Source organism: Cnephaeus nilssonii, assembly GCF_951640355.1.
Source record: "Cnephaeus nilssonii genome assembly, chromosome: 5".
Taxonomy (NCBI): domain Eukaryota; kingdom Metazoa; phylum Chordata; class Mammalia; order Chiroptera; family Vespertilionidae; genus Cnephaeus; species Cnephaeus nilssonii.
Genome location: NC_137076.1, coordinates 65,366,554 through 65,384,227, shown reverse-complemented (window position 1 = coordinate 65,384,227; position 17,674 = coordinate 65,366,554).

Here is a 17,674-nt window from a genome sequence, read left to right as displayed (position 1 = left end):
CAGCAATTTACAGCGTTATATTCTCCAATTTGCCAGGTGATTTATCACATTTAAAATTCCTTCTCCATCTAAGATATACCTGATTATAGAATAATATGGGGCTCCAAAGATTGTCTAAACATGTTTTAAAACTATTATTTAAAAAAGAGATATTTTTGCGCAATTTCTAATTTCATCTGAGTATAAAAAGTTAAATAAACACAGATGTAAAATTATCCTGAACGTTGTTTATTATTATAGTGTCATTATTAGACAGGTCAATCTTGTTGTAACAAATAAATACAACACCAGAGAATATACTAAAATGTAGAGGTCATAAGGGTCATAGATATGATTACTTTATTACAGTTAAAGTGCTTGGTAGCAGGCAATTTAGTTTTAAATTATACCATTATCCTGATGTTAGTATCTTGTCCCCTTTGTGGAAAAAGCTTCTCTACTTACTAAATATAATTGTTAATTTAAAATAACACCAATTTCCACACCAGAAGCTCTATTTTGAAAAATGTTCCCTTCTCCAGTTGCATGCGTAATCTGCCAAACACTTTCTAAACTTGTGCCCCGCGGGACAATAAGCCTCCTTCTTTGCTGCCTGGTTGTGCACTACCAGCATCTCTGAAGTTGCTATTTGGCTAATAGCTCTATTACCTTTCATGCTGAGTCCAAAGCTTTACCTCCCTCAATCTTTACTTTTGCCAACTGGAAAATTTCCCATCATGTCAAGGAAAACCCACTGTGCCTTGTGCTTAGGGAATGGGCCCTCTCTTGCTGACTGACAGCTATTCAATAGAGAAAAGAGCCACAGAGAGATGCCGATACACGTATTAAGTGCAATGAAGAGAATAAGCTTTGTATTTCAAAATGTCACTTTTCTTAGAGTTCAGTGGGAGTGAGTAGATATAATAAGGTAATTTCTAGAGGGAACCATACTGTAGTTCATTGTATAAATAATTGATTTGATCAGCTGAAATTATTGTGCCTAGTCCTGAATGACCTTTCAGATGAATTGCAGGGTTTTCACTACAAAAGCAACCAGAGCTTATGGTAAGATGTCAAAATAAAATCCATATACAGCAGTTTTCTATAAAAAGAAAGGGTATTTACATGGCATTATTTCCTTAGAATAACTAAAATATCAGTTGTTTCCCTACAAGTAGACAGCATATTTTGGGTTTTATTTGTGCATTCAAGGTCAAATACTTAACTGAATTATTTTAACCATGTCTTGTATATGAATGTTTTGGAGAATATTTTAAAAAATAAAATAGAGAAGCAAAAACATAAATGTGTTTACACAACAGGGAAGGGATTTCTTTTCATGAGATGAAGACATTATAATATCTTAAGAGAGTACTTTCTATTAGGAAATTAACAAACACATTTGAAATTCTAGATAATTATAGTGTTTAATATCTCACCATGGTCTCATTCCTTCCTTTCTTTATGTCCCAGTCCTTATTATAATACATCACTGATATCTGTTCAAATAGATTGTATAGTCTCCTTCTGCTCAGAAATTTTACCTAATTAATCACATTATGTCTTTTCATCTGCTTTATTAACACATTGGCTTATTTTAAATTACAGAATAGTATGGCTCTTTCCTAAATATTGTCCAAATAGTACAGACATATAAATAATACAAAAATTAGATATTCCTAATTCCCTTAATTTTTATCCCATAAGTGCATTCTTCATGTGGAACTAGAATCATTTGTTGTGCATTTTCCCAGGCCTTTGTGGAAAGTAGCTATGCTCACCACTATACCACCAACACTTCCAGACATTTTGAATGCACACTTAAGCATATGTCTATATCTTCCATATTCATATATATTCAAAAATATATTCATATAAATATATTCAATAATATATATTCATAGCTACGTATCTACATTTAAAAATATACATTCATTTTAACAGAAAAAAAGATTATTCTGTGCATATTTTTCAGAAAGATCACATATCACTTAAATACCTCTTAAACAGGATAGGTTTCTATTTTCATAATATTTTTAATTTAAAAAGTTACATATACACAAAGTAAAACTTCTTACACTATAGACTGAAAATATAACTTGACTACCGCTGGATTTCTGTGCCATATATCAGAAATTCTTTTCTATAATAATAAAAAAAAGTATCTAATTCTTCCTTGTAGTTGCTCGGTATTTAATGGGTGGTTACAGTGACTTTGGTGATACGTTCTGGATTTTTTTTTCTGTTTTCTAACTTGTTTTAAAATTTCCTATCTAGGATTTTTCATTAATTTTTTTTAAAAAAATTATTCTTTCCACACCCTGGAGTACTAAGCTTCCATAGTTAAAATCAGGCTGTGAAAGGTGCAGTTAGAGAACCGAAGTGCCTGACTTTAGTAGATAGAAGGTAGACTGCGCTATTGAATGATTGGGACTTCTTACCACATGACTCAATCCAATATAAGTCTGTTCCCCACCATCCTGATCATGTACAAGTATACTTCTATTTTATTCAATAAGATAGCATTTGTTTACCCTTTTGGGCTCCAGCAGCTCCAAGGATTGGGTATGATTAGAGCACCAATTTTGGCGAAATATGGCTAAAATCAAGAATGGAATTATCCAGTGTTGGAATTCCCAGAATGTTTCATGGTTTTATATCTAGCATAATCTGCGAGGGGAAAATATTTGTTTGTCAGTTCTTATATGGGAGGTCTAATTTTTTAACTCCATAAGTAAATGACTCTACCATTTGAGTTTGGGAAAGGGAATGTATCCTGTGTAGGTTACCATTATTTATAATTCCTCACTGCAAGGGAGTGCCATTTAGGAAGGCACAATCTGAACTTGAGCCCTTTTCTGAGATTTGATTCTGTTTTCAATAGCTTGTTCTTTAATTTCTCCACAAATGTGATCCACCCCTGCTTAATCCAACACCCTCCTTTTATACCACCATGACCTATCTATACTATGATCAGGGTTTGACCCCAGTGAATGAAGTCCTTTTCTAATTGCAGAGATTCAAATAGGCTGCCATCACAGTTCAGAGGGCTCCCCATTTGGTCAATGCCTTTTACTTGGCCTACATTGTTGGATCTTTAGCGTTCGGTTAGGAGGACAAATTTGAATCCATGCTGCCAACTCCATCCTCCTACCACCTCCCTGGCCCACTAAAAACAAACAAACAAACAAACAAAAACAAACAAACAAATAAACCCACACAGAACTGCACACTTTTCCTGTGAACTATAAGCCCTATAAAGTGAGGGCCATTGTATACAGACACTGCCTGATGCAGCTGCATTAATATATTAGGTGCTCCATAAATATTTGTTGGTTGAAAGAAGAGAATGAATGGTAGAAGTGGGGAATAAGAAAGGAAGACACCCAGATGTTGGAGCATGTAATTAAAACAGTGAGAGACTGAACATGCAAATAGACAATGGCCAGAGAATCTGTGTCAACAGAACTCTGACCCAGAAGTCCAGGAGCTCAACAACCTCTGGGACTATGTGCCCAGAAGAACCAGGATTTCATCAACAGCTTCCAAATTTCATATTTTTTTATCCCCACTTATTTAACTCAGAAAAAAACAACAAACACAGAGAAAGCTATTTTCCCCTGAACCAGAACCTCTAACCAGAACATTCCTGAAGCTTTCCCTTCTTTCCACTGTAGTTTTTTCTCTCCCTGCCTTTGAATCTCTGCCCAGCTCAGGTGATGGAGCTGACTCCCTTGCTGTAGCACTGAAGACATGGGTCATGTTTATTCCAGTTTGGTTCTCCCTTTGTATTTTCAAAACAGTTATTAATGTAGTGAGTAAACTTTTAGGAATATAAAATATGGGAACATTGACCTACTTTGATACACCAGATAAGAATCACATATGTTGTAATCAGAGAATAAGCTAGCAAAAATTTGTTCTTAAATTCCACATTGAGGAAATCAATGGTGATTAGTTGGTAGCATGCAAATATTTGAGAAATTGTTATTTTTAACATTTAAAAAGTAATTTTATTAAACATTAAAAATTCATTCTCTTATTAACACTTTTCTAGATTATTGGTTTATGTGCAGTTTTAAATGATAACTAAGTCCTGTTGTTTGTTTTTTTTAAAATATATTTTATTGATTTTTTACAGAGAGGAAGAGAGAGGGATAGAGAGTTAGAAACATCGATGAGAGAGAAACATCGATCAGCTGCCTCTTGCACAACCCCTACTGGGGATGTGCCCGCAACCAAGGTACATGCCCTTGACCGGAATCGAACCTGGGACCCTTGAGTCCGCAGGCCGACGCTCTATCCACTGAGCCAAACCGGTTTCGGCATTAAGTCCTATTGTTTCAAAAGTTCTATTCAAAGATTATTATTACAGCACTAGAGGCCCAATGCATGAAATTCATGCAGGAGTAGGCCTTCCTTCCCCCAGCTGCCAACACCAGCTTCCCTCTGGCACCCAGGACCCGGGCTTCCCTCGCAGCCCTGGCTTTGTCTGGAAGGACTGAAGGACATCTGGAAGGACGTCCGGTCTAATTAGCATATTATGCTTTTATTATTATAGACATATATACATTATGTTTAATTTTTATAAGTGTGTTTGCTTTATAAAGCAAATAAAATAAATACATTCCCAATATAGTAAATTGCTAATAATTTTTATAAATTTATTCAAGAAACTTTTCTACATGGATGCTTTTTAGGAAACTCACACTCTAATAAGGAATCCAAGATAAATGCCCACAATATATTTTCTATTAATGGAGGCACTAAACAATGTTTAAAATTCGAGGTAATATGACACTCTCTGTGAGGACAGTTAAATAAGGAATCATGGATGATGTGGCATTTAACCTGTTTTCTTACCATTAAGCATTTTTCAGCTGGTTAGTGGAGTCTTAGTGGAAGGAAATAACAAAAAAGAAGCATATAACCAACAACAAAAACCCAAAGATAGGAAATAGGTACTCTGCAGAACGCTAAGTGGATGAGTGCAGAGTAGTTAAAAGGCAGTTTCCCTCTAGAATATAGGTCTCATAAAGGGAAAAGTGCAGATAAAAGCCTGAAGCATAGGTTAGATTCAGATTGTAAAGGTAAGCACTTATTAGGAATTACTGTCATAGACTGAACAGGCAGATATTGCAGAGTGGATCATTCAACTCTATTCTACCTCTATGGTAAGATGCACTCCTTCTTGTCAGAGGTCACAAAGCTAAAGACTACATTTCCCAGACTCACTTAGTTTGGTTTCAAATTCAATCTAGCTTCCCCTCAGCAGAAATAACCATATGCAGTTGGAGGTTTGTTGGTACACAGTGTCTGGAGTACTAAGAGGGAATTGGTAGCTGGCACCCTGCATGGAGGGCAGGAAGAGACCTGATAAAGAGGCAGACCACTCCAGACAGGCGGGTGGCGGTTTTAATAAGCAAGATAACTTGGGAGGCTTGTTGTGGGCAGATCTCAGGTCTCCACAGCACACCGCTCTCTCAAGGCTGCATTTGCCTTGGTCTAGCTGGCCCGAGGAATCACATCCTGTTGATGACCTCCACCAACACCCACCCCACATGACTGGCTCTTACCAGCTTCTTTCCCTCTCCCACAGTGTGCCCTGAGTATCAGCATGAGGTTTCACCAGCATGGAGGCAGCTCTTTTGGCCGCTCTGTGTTTGCACTGGAGGCAGATACCACAGCAAATAGGCCCTACTGATTGATCGTTCAAATGTATTAAAGCCTGGAGCACTTCTTTAGCCCACCAGGCCAAGGTGGTTACTTGTTAGTAAATTAATCTGCCTGTAGGTTATAGGGGAGATGGTACCTTCATTAACATCATGTTCTTTTCTCCAGTCTTGCATATCACGACCCTTAAAATGTGAACCCCCTATTACTGTCTATTCAATGAGAGTATTTATACAAGGTACTCAGGGTCTCTAATCCCCTAGTGGTTGTAGCCTGGTTTGCATGCCAACGGGAAAGCTTGGTGTCAGTACAAACCAAGGCATATTTGGAATTCTCACTTGCAGGGTGGGGCCAGTATAACCAACCTGTCAGTCCTTCACTTGTTGGGAACTCTGGTGGATGGCCCCAGGCTCCTTTGGTTGTTGCCTTGGGCATTGTTTAGTGCACACACTACACGCTGTTCCTGCATTAGAAGTCGCTGTATTTCAAGGGCTATCCGGCATCCTTGGCAATAAGCAGCCTCCTCCAGGCACTATGGTAGCCTCTCCTTTTGTGCACCCCATCTGCTGTATCTACTGCAGGGTCTCATACCTGGGCTAGGGCATCAGCTTCCTGATCGCCAGGGACTCTCAATGCCTCATGAGCCTCCACCTGGAAAATAATGAAATCTGCTTCAGGAGCTTGCAGGAAAATCGAAATGTCTTTCTACATATCCCGATCCCACAAGGATGGGTGTTCATCCATACATTGGCTTCCCATTGTGCGAGCCATAGGGTCATTTCTTGTAGGACAGCCCAACTGCCAGTGCAAAGGTTAATAGCCATGGCTCATGAGTAACGATGAGCCAGACTAGCCCAAAACACTCTTAAGTTCAGCTCACTGGCTGATTTGGTTCCTTCCTGTTTACATCCACATGGTGTCAGTGTTGGGCTGAGTAGTGACTGTAGTCCATGCAGATGAATTGCCCAGGCTAGACCCATCTATATACCAGGCATTAGCAGGAATTTCCCCTGCTCCTTCTCTATAAGTTACAGGGGTTGCAACAGAAATAGGAGTGGGACATTTGGAGAAGCTACATACCCTACAAGGCCTAGTAGTGCCCCCATTTTAGAGATAGTGGGCTGGTGGACAGGGCGCTCCTCTGCAGCTGATAGGCACGCCACTTGGTCATAGTGGGAGTTTGAGTCTGGTAGAGGTGATCGATGGACATATTCTCAATCCACCTGGTGATACCAGGATATGCGGTTCCTTCATCAGAGGCTCTGTGTACACTGCTAGGAGCTGTTGCTTTATGGGGGTATATAGAGTTTCTGCCCCCTTTCAGAACTGAGACCAAAATCCTTGGGGTACTCTCTCCCTCGGTTGTCTCTACCAAGTGCCCACCATATACCTTCCAGAGTCACAGACACATCGAACTCAAATGGCAGCTTCATGGGAGATGCCCAGAGCTCTAGTCTGCTTCACTAGCACTTTTGCCTTTTCAAAGGTGGCTTGCTGCTCTGACCCCAGTCCCACAGAGAGACAGAGGCACTGTGCCCCATGGGGAATAAAAATTCTCCCAAACCCCAAAATGCCTACAAAGACTTATACCCCTGTTATGTTCTTGGGGGCTGGATAGACTTGTACCTTGTCCACAAGCATATAAGATACACACATAGAGGTTGATGGCCAACCTGGACTTTTTCTCACAGATGCCTCTTTTCCAAGACTTTTGGTCTCCTGGCTGGCTCACCAGTTGTTGGTTCACAGTCTTGGTAGTTCCCCAGGGTGAAATTTGAAATTTGCCCCTGTACACAAAGGGCAAGGAAAGACTGAAGAAAAAAAGGCAGACATCTCCAGATTGGTAGGTGGAAGTTGTAATAAGCAAGGGAACTTATTCTGAGTGACTGTAGGTCTCTAAACCTTCCTGGCAGAATCTGAACAGTTTAGCTCTGTCTGGTTTGGCTCAGTGGATGATAGACTGTCTGCCTGCCGACTGAAGGGTCCCAGGTTCGATTCTGGTCAAGGGCACATACCTTGGTTACAGACTTCTCCCTGGCCTGGGCCCTGATTGGGGCTTGTGTAGGAGACAACCAATCAATATGTTTCTCTCACATTGGTGTTTCCCTCTGTCTTTCCCTCTCTCTTCCACTTTCCCTAAAAATCAATGGAAAACAGTATTTGGGAGTGAGGATTAACTAGCAAAACCAACAAAAAGAATCTGAACAATTTATATAGAGGCCTTAACTTGGTTCAGTCTGTGTACAGTCCAGGTATCAACAACACATTACTCTCATGGCTGCACCCTTGGAGTGTCTCCTAGTATAAGAACAGTGGGTTAAATACATATTCCAAGGACAGGTGAGAATGTAAGGAGCCTCCAATTGCCCAGGTCCAGCTCACAGGTCAACTGTCTGTTAAGTCCTCTTGATCACCTCCTTCAAAAGGGGGAAAATGGGATAGAGTCAGATATCTTCCTTTTCTTCTGATAAGCTGATGTGTGGAGATATTTAAATTTTTTTTTCTCCTCAATAGTATAAGAGATGCTAATGTGTTCCTTTGGTTTTGTGGCTGTGAGAGGCATATCATAGATTATCTACTTTGCTACCATGACCAAGGCTGAAAAAGTAGCAGAGATTTTGATTTTGATTTCCCAATTTTCAGATAATGATGGAGATATTGGATTCCTAATGGATAAGGTTTGCTATGTTAAGAATACTTCTTGGGAGCCTGATCCACCTTTCAACAACTGTAAGTACCCTCATTAAATACATTTCTGTTTAAATTAGCTAGAACAGTTTCTATTTTAGGCAAGCACATGCTGTGTAACACTCACATAAAACAGATGTTTTCCTTTTCCTACTTATTCTAGACCAGTGGTTCTCAATTGTGGATGATTTTGCTTCCCTGGAGGACATTTGGAAATGTCTGGAGACATATTAAATTGTCACACTGGGAAGTCTGCTAGTGGCATCTAGTGGGTAGAGCTTAGGGATGCTGTTATTATGGGATACATGGGACAGTACCAATGCCACCAACACCTGCAAGTGAATGATCTGGGCCCAAATCTCAGTAGTATTGAGACTGATAAGCCCTACCCTAGATAAAGTTCTAGAATTTTGACAGTAGGAGTAAAAAGAAGACTTGCTTGTGGGAAATATGTCAGAACTAAAATTGATGATGCAATTAACATGAAATATGGATGCCAGGCAGAACGGGTTTTTGAAAGGACATAATGAATTAAGATGCACTTAATGTTTTATGTTTAATTCATAAAACAAATGATACAGAGCTTTACATGTGCCACACATACGTCTAAGTAATTATAATTTTTAACTTATGTAGTTCTCACAACAAATCTGTGGGATAGACAACATCATTGCCCATTACAAGCTGACTGCTATACTAAACTATCCCAAATATCAGCAGTTTTATGCAATTGAGGTTTATTTTTCACTTATGAGAGGGTCTAATATGAGTTAGCAGAAGCCAGTTCCTTTCATTATATTGCTTCTCTAGCTCTTCTAGAGTAAAGGCCATCCCCAGGGTGCCCTGTTTAGATTCCTAAGCCAAAGAATCCCATGTGCATTAAAATGGTTATTTTATTCCACTAAGTTTATGTGATTTGTTATTTAATATATAGACCACTAGGACATTTATTGCAGGAATAAAAGATTCAAAATCAATCAATGTAATTCACCATATTAACAGATGGGGTAGAAAAAGTATATAATTATATCAATTAATGCAGAAACATTTTGAGAATATTCAACACACATTCATGAGCAAAGACATTGAGTAAACTAGAAATTGAAGTAAATTTATAAATTACTTCTAAATAGAAGTAAATTTTATAAACAGTATTTGTGAAAAATTCAGTTATCATCATACTCAAAAGGCTGGTTACTTTTTCACATAAAGTTAGGAACAAGAAAAGGATGTGTGCTCCCACCATTTCTATCCAAGTATTTACCGGAGGGGCTAGTTGGTGCAGTAAGGCAAGAAAAATAACAGAGATTGAAAAAAGAGAGGGAAAAAAAAAACATTTAACTTGCAAATGTGTGGTTGTACACATGTAACCATATTAAGGTGCAAAAGAACTACCAGATCTTATAAGTCAATAAAGGATAATATAAGATATAAGGTCAAATTTTTTTAAGTTATTGAGTTTCTCTCTACTTGAATTTCTCTATTTTTAAATTAAAAAAGAAATTGTAAAATAAAATTTAAATTTATACTATTCATGATAGCACAAAACCATGTGAGACCTTCATAATGAAAATGACAATATTTTGAGAGAGAAATTAAAGATCTAATGAATGAAAAGCTACACCATGTTCATATGTCAAAACATTCAATAGTATTATGTCAATATAGTCCAAATCAGTCTGTGTAATCAAAATAATCTTTGTAAAAAATTACTCAGTATACTCAAAAGCTGAGTCAAAAATCATACAGAAATACAGAAAAACAAATAGTAAAACTGACTTGGAATGGGAGGAAGTATGAGACCTTAATATCAGAGGTCAAGATTTAATATAAAGCTACTGTAATCAATGCAATGTGATATTGGTGTAGTATAGAAATAAATTTCAATGGAATGGAACAGATAGTCCATAAATAAATCCACAGATATATGGTCTCTGAAATATGTGTCAAGTTAATTCAATAAGAAAATAAATATGTTTAAACCAGAATTCTCAACCTATTAATCTTAGAAATCATACCTGGAAAACAGTATCTGGCTATATTTTTGTTTTATTACCCACTAATGAAGCATCCTGATGTCCACACTTACTCCCACATTGCAAATTACTAGTATATAGAAAATAATATATTATAGATTTAATTATTTGGCTGTTCAGTTAATTACTTGAATTCTAAAGTCCTAAACCTTTGATATATCCAGCATCTCTTCTCAAATATCTTTTATACAGAACTCCAAAAATTTCCTTTCATCTTTTTCTATCTATATACTAGTCATTTGTGGGTCAGGCAAGCAAGATCTAGTAAATGATGAAAATGTTGTAACAATTGAAAGTTATAAAAGGATACGTTTACTCTTTGTAGGTTTTTTTTTTTTATCAATGCATGAAAACAATATTATAGATTTGTTACATAAAATTTTAAAACCCACCTTATTATCAAAATATCATATTTCTTTTATTTTTGATCCACTTGTATATTGGTTATCCTAAGTGTGTGCTTGGTCTACCTATTCTAAAGATTTAGCTTTATTAAAGCTTAAAGCCAAACTAAACTCAACAAGTAATGCCAATTCTACCTATAAGGTAAGTCCTTTAATAATCCTTGGCATTGTGATATTTTAACAGCAATGGATTCTACTGCTAACCTAAAATACAAACAAATGAGCAGAAAAACAAAGAGGCAACATGTCTTTATTTGAGATCAAAAACAGTTGCAGTTCTAGGAAGTACTGATTCAGAAACCCAAATTAATGCTCCAATTATGAGGTAAATGCAAGGGCTTTTTATTTTTAAAAAATCGAAGAGAAATAAATACACGAAGGAGTCAATTTCTATTGGTGCTAATAATCTAAGTAAGGGATTTCTATTCGTGCTAATAGGCAAAACTATTCTTTAGCTATACATGATGATTCTAATTCTAAGCATTGTTCTTAATTTTAAGTCCTCATAGTGAGGATGTCTGCTTCTCTGTTAACTTTACAAACAGATGCTTATAAGACAATCTTGGTTTGGCCTAGTCCAAAGGTTCTTTTGCCCAGTTCAAACATCCCAAAGATTAAAGAGGGGAAACCTGCAAGGCTGTTCCTCTGGAATGGTGCTCCAACTCCATTTTGAAATGGCTCTGTTTTTATTCATTTTCTTACAACTCAGAACAAAAATGATAGAATCATAATAATTTGTTTTCTCATATTAAACAAGGTAGTTTTTCAGTGGTGAAAAGTTGACAAAAGAGTGTTTTTGAGAGACATATTCTGTGTAAACTTATGGAATAATAAGCATAATAAAGAGCACTTTCTGATTGGCAAAAGTGCTTGTTTTGTCATATAATTACTGGTAAGACCACTAATAAAATATAACCTTTAAAAAAGTTGGTCTCTGCTTGCAAGATAACTACAATATCATACAAAAGATTTATTACAAATACTAGTAAGTATCATGCTAAAACCAAGATGATTTTCAAAACATGGAATAATTTTTCACATTTATATACTTTATTTTTATAACAAAAAATATATCGCGAGATATTATGATCCAGTATAAAGCAGGTGGTTAAGGAGCAAATAAATTACTGACAGATTTCTAATTATAATACACTTTTAGTCTTTTATGATAAACAACAGATGTGTTTACAAAAATACATTATAGTAGAATCAGGTCAATAGAGTCTAAATGAAAAGGCTTAATTTATTTGCACTACCATTTGGATTCAAGGGGTTGGCCTATTTAAAAGAGCCACCATTTAATGTAACATGAGTTCAAAGGGGGTTTATTTAAATGGACCAATGAATACCTTTTCCATTAATTGTCCAAATAGAAAGGAAAATAATTTCAGAGAGCAAATAGATGTGGGGGAAAATAACAAATCAAAACAAAACATAATAGAGCAGATGCTAAAAGAGGATATTACAAAGTACAGGAGAGCTAAATCAAATCACCCTATTTCCTAAATATTGATAGCATTTTGGATATTTTTACTACTTAACTTTCTTAACATTCAATGTTGTTAAAATTTATTTTGTATCAATTATCTTAATTTCAAAACTTTTGATAAAGAATGAAAATAACATTTATTTTTAAGTGCAAGTAACCAAAATAATTTGATCATCGAAATATATCTTGCTTGTAAGTTGGTAAAATTCAAAGGATGAATTAAGCATTCAAACATGGGTTACAGATCCACTTCTGCCATTCACTAGCTGTGAAGCACAGTTATATTTTAAATAGCTGCATTTTCAAAAGCTAACAAGATATAATTTCAAACCCTATAATGTGCCACTCAATGTTGAAAATCATCCCAGGCCTTGATTCAGTCTTGGTATTATTTATATACTATTAATGTGTTTCAAAGAACTACTTGATGTTATCAAAATCTATAGTATGATTTCATACCTTGAATCTCTCAATGATGGAAGGTTAGCTTAGGTCATATTTTTATGTATGCTTTTAATTTCTCTATCTCCATTTCTCCATGTATTATTGTCTATGCATTTTCTAATCCTTTCCTTTAACTTGAATTAACCTATCACACTTATAATTTACTATTGATATAGTTTAATAAAGGAAATTATTTGATCAGTCTTCCCTCTGAGAACATATAATATAAAAAGAGATATTTGACATTTGCACATGGCAAATAGCAGCTGTAATAGTGGACAGTGATTGGTGAAACCACACTTGGGTACTTTAGATATTTAAAAACCATTAAAAACACATTGAATGGAATTGTTATGCATAGGTTTACGAATGATACATGATTAAATCTATACCTTTTTACTAGTTATCTATTTGCTTTAGTAAATTCCACCTCAAGATTAGTAGATTAAAAAAACACACAATATTTTATGGTACAGATACGTGAAACAGGAATTCAGACAAGCACAATGGAGATGTCACACCTGCTCCTCAATGTGTGATTTGTGAGGTTGCAGCTTGGAGCAGTCCAATAGCCGGGGCGGGGGGGTGGGGGGGGGCATCTGGGGCTTCCTCACTCGGGTGACAGGCTGAGATGTGTCAAAATCAGGGGGCAGTGAAACACATATGTTTTATATGTTTCACTTATAAAACATATCTCCTTGAGGAGGTGAGGGTAGGAAGAGGGGTTCTTCTCTCTGGTATGTAAACAAATGTCTCCAAAGTGGAGAAGAAAATGGCATTATGTCTCTAAATTTTTTAAGAGGTTTTATTTTTCAAAACTCTCTGTAGTAGCCATCTAGACTACTTACACATGGCATGGCTTCTCCATTTGACTAGAGCTTCTCACAGGGTGGTGATTGGTTTCTGAGAGGAGGCTCTCTGTGGGCAGGTCAGCAGAGCAAGCTTTCTTGGAGAACCAGGGAGAAGCTGCATGGCCATTCATAGCCTAGAATCAGAAGCCCCAATGCAGTGCTCTGCTCTATTGGTCACAGCAGACACAAGTCCACCAGATTCATGCTAAGGGTATGTTAAGTCAGAACCAGTGGAGGGTCTGAGATGTTATCCACATGTTACATAAGTAAGCCAAAGATGATACCAGTATATGGGCCCCATGTTTACTTCCATCAGGCTGGGACCCACCGTTCAAAAGCCAGCCATTGCCAAACTCACATTTTTGCAATCCAGTTGTCTTACATATAGCCCAAGGAAGCAGATATTTTAGCCATTCTGAAACTATTTTGCATGTCCCATGGAACTAGTCCCCAAATCTGCTAGCCAGAGATATGTTAAATCCTGGGGCTCTACATGTCTATAAGCCAGTACTGCTCTCAGAGGTCTCTGACTCAGAGACTCCTGTTTATGCTGTTGGGAGTCAACAGGTGAGCTCCTCCCCTGATTTCCTTCCCTTTGGGGAGTTCTCCTGCCTTCCTCTCTCTCTACTTAGTGGCCCCTGTGCAAACCTGTCAACCCCCTACCCAAAGAAAGTCTATTGTGTGTTATTGCCACCTGGTGGTCATATTTTCAGTTCCCAAATCCCTCAAACTGACTGCATTTATTTGCGAACAAACAGGCCTGCCAAAGTGAGTGAGTGTGTGTGTGTGTGTGTGTGTGTGTGTGTGTGTGTGTGTGTGTCCAGTAGACACAAGGCTTTCTGGATCAGAGAAACAGAGAGCTGATTACTCATAGCAAAATGCAGCAGCCAGAGCCCCAATCCCCACAGAGCAATGGTTAGAGACAACCATTACCTGCACATGTAGGTTTGTTTACCAGGGAGGAACTCCCACATTGAGATTCTGAGATTTCATAGGGGTTGCTGATACATCTCCCCATTACTCCTCCAGAAAGGGAGAGATCACTTATAAAACATATCTCCTTGAGGAGGGGGAGGTAGGAGGAGGGGTTCTTCTCTCTGGTATGTAAACAAATGTCTCCAAAGTGGAGAAGAAAATGGCATTATGTCTCTAAATTTTTCAAGAGGTTTTTTATTTTTCAAAACTCTCTGTAGCTTGCAAGGATGTTAGCATAACACACAGCCTTAGCTCACAAGACCTGGACCATGCGGAAGCATGAAAATATTTAGGGAGAATTGTTACCCAAGAGGGTAGAGACCCACCTCCTAAAAAGGGGATGCAGTAGAGGTAGCTTCTCTCCTGATGTCTAAGACACAAGGGATTTGGATGAACCCAAAGGCAGTTTGGGCTTCAGTGACCTGGAGTCTTTTTCACTCACATGTGTGGTAGATGGAATGTGATGGCTTAAAAGTTCTGCTCACCTTGGGATTGTCAATAGGGGCACCTACACATGACATCTCCATCTGTATTGGACTTCTCACATGTAGGCTCATAGGTCTAAGAGCACCTCAATACATAGCTTGTCACAAGCAAAGGCTTTAAGAGAACCAGATGGAAGTTACTGATTTTCATAACCCACCTTGGAAATCACATAGAATCATTTCTACTGAACTTAATTAGTTGAGACAATAGCAAGGTTCACTAATATGCTACAGGAGGAACATGAACCTGACTTGCCAATGCAATTATTGCCAAAGAAGTAGGGCCATATTTTAGGACTTCCACGATCTTTAAGAATGTTAGAAGCATGTCTGAGAGGAAGCATATAAAAGTCCAGACGTGTACATGCAAAAAAACCAAGATGTGTCCATTAGTTGTAGTTGCATCTGATGAGAGAACAGTTATTAGGGTTGGAGTAATAAAATAATAAGGTAGATTAGGCAAGTGATCAATATTTCTGAATGCCAGGATAAATGGGTTTGATTCTCTCTTAGGAAAAAAAATTTGATTTGTCAAAAATTAATTTAGTAATAGGAAAAATGAGAACTTTGTTAGACTACACTTACTATATTGTTTACTTATTTACTCATTTATTTTTATTATGTTCAGAGATTTGACATAATCTTTATACTATATCTCTCTTGGTCTTATCATTCCTGGGATATTAATAATTTATAAAATAATTAAAATACACCTTATGGCTAAAAAATTAGAAGAAAATAGTATGCTATAACTGATAAATCTTTGCAGAAAATTATAAGTATTCAATTCAAAGGCATAAAATATAATTGGGCATTTATAGATAATTTAATTGCTTGATAATTCAAAAGACTAAATGAAAGTTGTTCTTATTCTAGGGGATTGATAGATAAATTATTTGTAATATTCTCCCCAATTAAGACAGAGGTGAACTAACATATTTTGGTGCCCAGACCAGGACAGAAACTTCACTTAAGAGCATTAATTTAACTCTAAAACATATAATTTCACTCATTTTAAAACATGAGAAAATACCCTTTTGTGCAGAAAGATTGAGGGACTTGCACCTGAACCCAGAGCCAGTGAGCGCTAGATCAGAATTCAAATCCATGCCTCTTGATGCTAAAGCCAGAGCTTTTCCTGCCCCATTCATCTTTTTGATACATAATAGGTAATTCGGTGGCCACACATTATTTCTTTGGTATTTTGGTGTGCATTGCCACCATTTAAGCCAAAAATATAGAATTAGATGTTAAATTTGTTGGTTCAAGGAAATACAAATTATCCTGTTCTTCTAATGCTAAGTTATATTCTTTAGAAAACTTTCATCTTTTAAAAATATAAACTGAATATAGGGTGAACTAAGTTCTCCAAATTATCTTCCTATACATCACTTGTAAATAGATAAGAAAGAGGAATTATTTTTCAGTAGAGGTATTAAAATATACACAAATGACTTATAATTAGAGATGTTAGGATATTTAATAATAATGAATTTCTATTTTGGAATATTTAATTTTAGAGAAGAAAGGTCAGTTTAGAGGGAGAAATTCACATAAGAATAAAGTTTCAAACAGATATAAAAATAGCCACAACAAAGATTTTTTAAGTAAGATTCACTCTTGATACAGTCAGTTAAGTTTGTCAAACTAGTTTCCACATTGCAATTTTTATAGTGATCTTTTCTATTTAAAAAAAAAATGATTCTTTCCTGTCTTTATGATAAAGAAGCCGGTGCCAACAAGTGCCCAGGGAAACTTGACCCACTTGATCCATAGTAGGATATATTTTGATTTATTCCAAAACACCCTTTCTCCTCTGATTGCAGAATGGTCCATTAGGGCAAAATACTTCCTGTCCCTGTGCTCGCTTCCATTACTTGGAGCCCTTGATGCTGTAATGTGACTTAGTATCATTTTGGCCTAAGTGCAGACATGTGGGGAGAATGTACATGATGGTTCAGTGAAAAAGAAAAACAAAGAAACAAACAAAAAACACACGAATGCTCTCTGTAATCTGAAGGAAAATATAATAATAGGACTAACAAATATAAAAGTGGTAAGAGAAATTGGTCAGGATCTCAGCAAAACCACTATATTTAGGAAATATACTAGAAGAGAAAAATGCCTTTGAATCTGCAAATGACTTGGAGGAAGGGAAAATGTATTACTCACATACCCACTTTCTACTTGAGAGAGGAAACCACATGAGAAAAGAAGTTTTCTCTTCACCCTCCCTCCCCCCCCCCCCCCCCCCCCACTATCCTATGTGTGGAAATGTTAGATCAGTAAGTATATGCTCAAAGGAATGGAAGAGATGAAAGAAAGTGCACACTTTTAGATATGTTAATAAAACATTTCCCAGGAATCTGATTTGAAAACTGCAGAGTTTAATGTGGTATATTGATAAAACAATTCTTTCAGATTTTAGAGTCAAAGCTCTGTCTTTTACAAAAAATAAAGACTTTTTTATTTTTTTTCTTCATGATGCTAAAGTAAAACCACTTAAGAAAGTGAAAATCATAATGAAAGGAATAGATGGAGGAAGATGAGACACAATAAATTTGATTTATATTTTAAGCTTTCAAAGCTTTTCATTTTCCTCTGTGACTCATTTTACTTTAAATTACAAGATCAAAGATATTAAGCCGTG